Raw genomic sequence first — 5,072 nt, forward strand, 5'->3', positions numbered from 1 at the left:
ACATCGTTATGTATTAAGCATATAAAAATGCATTTTATATATTCTTTACAATATTTAGATTTTACGACGATGCATTTAGGAATCTCCTAGAAAATCAACATGATGGTTCTAAGTAAAAACTGACATTTTAAGAACATAAATTTTGAATATTCTATATGATGACCTTAATCGCGTTCCTTACAAAAGTCAGATCTTGCAAGAGAAAACCGATTGCAATAAAACATATCAATCAAAGGACATGACTTGGAAATTTTTGTTAATGCTGAGGCTCATTTTCACCTGAGTGGGCACACCAATGGACAGAATATACGCTCATAGTCTAAGGCTTAGCTCCATAGCCATAACTATCGCTCTCTTAACCAGCTTAAAGTAAATGTACCTGTTCATCTCTCTCATTATAAGGGCTAGGACAACATATTCATTTCATTGTCTCGAGTGTATATCCGTTGATATCTTATATGCTTTTATATAGAGTGATGTGGTTCTCGGTTGATTGGGTCTAACTTTGTCGGATATATATATTCGAGAGTCAAACCAATGAAAAGAATATTCTGTTGTCATAGCCCTACTTATTATATATATATATATATATTATATAAATGAGCTAAATATAATGATTTAATAAAGGTTTATGTTACTTTCATCCATCAACCTTTATATATGTAACTCCGCATATTCATTTATATACGTATTGATCCAACATATTTGTATACAAAAATATTTTATTTTTTTTAAATGACATTTCCAGAAATATAAGTTCTGAAATTTTACATCTGGATCTATTTTTAAATCAGTCAACTGTTGACAGTATACAGTTAGTTGGAATAATTCTGTAGAAGACGTGGTTTATTTTTGTCTGTTTGAAAATTTGAAGCTTAAAGTCATAGATTATTCACCTTCGTAAAGTATTGAATTTCTGTGGATGATTATATTATGTGTGTGTGCATTTATTATAATTCTATTATATAATTAATTTATTGACCGGCAGTTTCTTGCATCGAGTAAACATCTCACGTATTCAATTTTTCACGTCGCACATGCCCCCCTCCCAAGCATAATGCCCATTAGTAGCTCTTCAAAGATAGGTGAAGAACGTAGGCATATAGTCGCAGTTTAAAGCCACCAGAGTTTCCCGATATATGTATCTCTCTCTCTCATTTTCTTCCGCACTTATTTTGCTCGATGAGATGCTGGTGTCTATGCACGACGAACATATCCAAGCGGTTGACCTGGGTCAGGAACCTCAAGCCCGACGAACACCTTGATGTTTCTATGTGATGTATACTAGTGCGACCTTATACGTCATAAGATCAATTGTCCTTGACCTTCTAAAATTATTCTTTCCATCTTTACGGAAATGGCGGCTTGTTATCCCCCCAGAAGCTGCAATGGTCATACAGTGGATATATTCCGTAAGAATACTAAATATTAAGTGGTTTAATCTCAGCAATGAGACCAACTTGTAAAACTTAAAAATCTAGAATATCAACTGGGGCGTAAAGAAACAAAAGGAAACTGAGATATATATAAACATAATGTCATGGAATTCCTAGACTTTTCTCAAGAACTTTTTTCACAGAATTACCCGCCGAATACTGGAATTATTCCGCACTTATATTTATAATCTGTCAGCGTTTTACTCTGACGAAATACTGTGAGAATAGCTTCGGAGATCATATCCCATTTATCCGACCCAATCTCCAAGATATAAAGGCCGATAGCCATTAGTCGGGTGCCTTCGTGTAATGAATGAATGTGTAAATGTAGGATTGACATGAAATCCCTAAAGATAAACAAAAATGACCGAAAATGGGCTGAAATGACTTAAATAAATAAAAAGTAAATGACTTTGAATTACTTTAATAAACTTAAGGATGAATTGAGTGAATTGAATGACCTTAAGAATGACTTGAATGCTTAAAAAATAACTGGAATCCTTCAAAAACAACTTGAATGCTCTGGAGAATGACTTGCATGGCTTTGAGACTGACTGAGTGGGTGGTCATTTTACATTAAATTAATACAGAAAAGTGATCCCTCAATTTATATCACAATTAGTACAGCATGTAGTAAGAACAGATACTACACGTGATCTTGGCCAAAAGGCCAAGAAAAGCTTAAAAATCTAAGAACAGCATATATTAACAACCGACCTTTGATCTTAACCAAAAAGGCCAAGCACAAAAATGTTACGGACAGATCGACAGACCGGTCGACAGACTGATCAACCGACCGACAGAGCGATGGAGTGACTTATAGAGTCGCTTGCACGCGACTAAAAATTAGAGACACTTTAGTCATTTCTCATATTGCGTTAGCTACAGCTGAGGTAGAACCTTCAACTCAGTAAACGTCTCCCATCAAACAGTAAAAATTTACACTAGATTCTTTAATTAAATTGGTTGATAAAAAAAATTACTTTAAACTCTTAATTATCTATGTTTTCTTTAGGTTTCCAATTATGTTTCTTCAACTAGTCCAATATTTCCTGGAAGGATAAAACGAGTAACCTACTTTCAACGTAGGTATGGGAGGTAACGGTTGTTCAGTAGTTAACAACACGGACTGACGACATGGGAGTCCAAAATTCAAATCAATTTCTTTCCATAAAAATCACTTTCCGTTAGTTTGTTGGTCACTTTCAAGTGATCCGTCCATGGTTTTCTAGAAATAATTCCAACTAGAAAAATAGCGATGAATCTAATACCAACAACGGATTCATACGATATGATCAGCGTCGTTTTCTAATTTGCATCCCAAAGTCTATAACACAATAAACAATATGTAAATTGAGTAGCGACATGATAATACTTATATGTACTTATATTAACGAACCTATATAATATATCTATATAATTGATATTATACCTCTATAAATAATGATAACAACAAATAATACATAGATTTTTTTATGCATGAAGAGCATCTATAATATAAATCTCATCTCTGTTTAAATGTATGTATGTATGTTTGTATGTCTATGTAAAACTTTTGACAGAGACAAAGGATTATCACGAGACTAGTATCCCTTTAAACACGACCGTTTTGACGACATATATCGAAAAATTGGTCCAACACATCAATTTCTTCAGCTTTTACTGGACACAGTTCTACAGGGAGGGATCGCCTTTTTCGCCGATATTTTCGAAAGTCCTCCCCTCTTTTCGATTGTCTAGCCTTAATTTAAACCTACGTCACTTTTGTTTTGGCGATGGGTGCAATAGTAATGACGTCACTTTTTTCATGTTCTTTTCCTCCTCGGACCCTGCCCGCCTGCCTATTACCACTTTTTTTTTTTGCACAACACACACCTCCAAACACCCGGGCAACGTCGGGAACCCGGGCTAGTGTAAAAAACAAGTAGTAATGGTTGTGACCGAACGCCTCACTGGTAGATCAAGGATCTTATGATTCAATTTATTAACCTTATTTTTATTTTCATCGTATGCACCTCCTCGTTTAACGTATAATGTTTGGTATTCTTCGTCATTGACAGCTATATTTTCTTTCTCTTTTGTCTTTCTAGCCTTCCTTACTCTTGTCATTCATCCGTCATATCTAAACTCCTGTTTTACTCTCGTCATCTCCTTATGGTCTTTCCTTCCATTGTTTTCTTTAACTTAGTAGATTTCTCCAGGATACAAAAGATGAAAAGAAATAACTTTTCTGCTAATGACACCATATGTAAACTTACAATAAAAAAATTACGAGCGACAGAAACGCATTCTCCTTTACTTCATTGGTGCAGCATTTTGATCGGCGAAGAAAATAAAATGTTTCTGTTTGACTATTTGTTTTGTTCATCTGCTTATTTTCTCCCTTCTTAACTAAACCCATCTGCGGACTCTCTCCAGATAACGCTGGATCAATCAATCAAGTAATCAATTACCATAAAACGAACAGTTCTAAGTGGATCGAACAGAAACGGTTCAATAATGCACGACGGACATCAATTTAATTTTCCTACATTCGGAACGCCATTTTGTTTAACTACACACACCGCATATGGTGAAGAAAATTACTCATTTCGTCACTTTCCGGCTATTCCTCTCTCGTGTATAATTTATACGGTTATTTATAAGATGTTCAATCTTCATAAGTATATGAAAACAAACTTTAATCCTTAGTTGTTAGTTGGAAAAAAAAAACAAAAAAAAACTAATTTACTTCTAAGTTACTATGATGTAATAAGTTTGCTTCCAAGAGTTTACGCCTGCCTTATTATAAGTTGTTTGCCATAAAAAAAAATACTATTTCGGGAATTTAAAACAACCCGTATTTTATCTCGAAAATCCTCAATGGTATTGAAAAAAAAACAAGGTTGATAGCCATTAGTCGCGTGCTCTCGTGTATTGAATAATTGCGTGAATGTAGGATTGACATGAAATTCTTAAAGATAAACTAAAATGACCGAAAAATGGGCTGAAATTACTTAAATAAATAACAAGTAAATGACTTAGAATTACTTTTAAGGATGCATTGGATGGCCTTAAGAATTACTTGAATGCTTAAAGAATAACTAACCCCTTCAAAAACAAACTGAATGATCTGGAGGATGACTTGAATGGCTTTGAGACTGACTGGTTATAAAGTGGGTGATCATTTTGCATTAAATTAATACAGAAAAGTGATCTCCAACTTAATATCACAATAAGTACAGCATATAGTAAGAACAGATACTACATTTTGATCTTGGCCAAAAGGCCAAGAAAAGGGTATTTATTGGCTCCTCCACCGAGCAAATTAGGCACAAGCCCGCTTTTTAATGTTAGGAGTAAAGGGGAGATGGGGACCAACTCCCCGGGTAGTAGGGGAGCTGGACAGTGACAATTGGTATGAAGGGTTGCCCTTACACTGACCAAGGTCTTATATGTGGGATTGACCCCACGTATGGTCTTTGATTGCAGTATCTGCCGGAACAGATACTACACTTTGAGATATTAAATCCTTTATTCATGTTAAAAATACATTGAAAAATCAACAATGAACAAAAAACTTAGGCACATGGCCAATTCAAAAGGAGGGATTTTGGGGGTCGTTGTTCATCCTTGTCATTCCAGAACTAAACAAAA

General features: G+C 34.7%; 1 non-coding gene and 1 pseudogene across 1 annotated transcript; both read right to left on the minus strand.

Annotated features, from left to right (window-relative positions):
- Positions 1-1,903: 1,903 nt before the first annotated feature.
- Positions 1,904-2,118, minus strand: LOC145264070 (U2 spliceosomal RNA; annotated as a pseudogene).
- Positions 2,119-4,516: 2,398 nt separating this feature from the next.
- Positions 4,517-4,717, minus strand: LOC145264224 (U2 spliceosomal RNA). The gene has a single exon (XR_013864627.1). It is a non-coding gene; the product is annotated as a U2 spliceosomal RNA (small nuclear RNA).
- Positions 4,718-5,072: the final 355 nt, after the last annotated feature.

Source organism: Euprymna scolopes, chromosome 3, assembly GCF_053919585.1.
Source record: "Euprymna scolopes isolate OS-2025 chromosome 3, ASM5391958v1, whole genome shotgun sequence".
Taxonomy (NCBI): Eukaryota; Metazoa; Mollusca; class Cephalopoda; order Sepiida; family Sepiolidae; genus Euprymna; species Euprymna scolopes.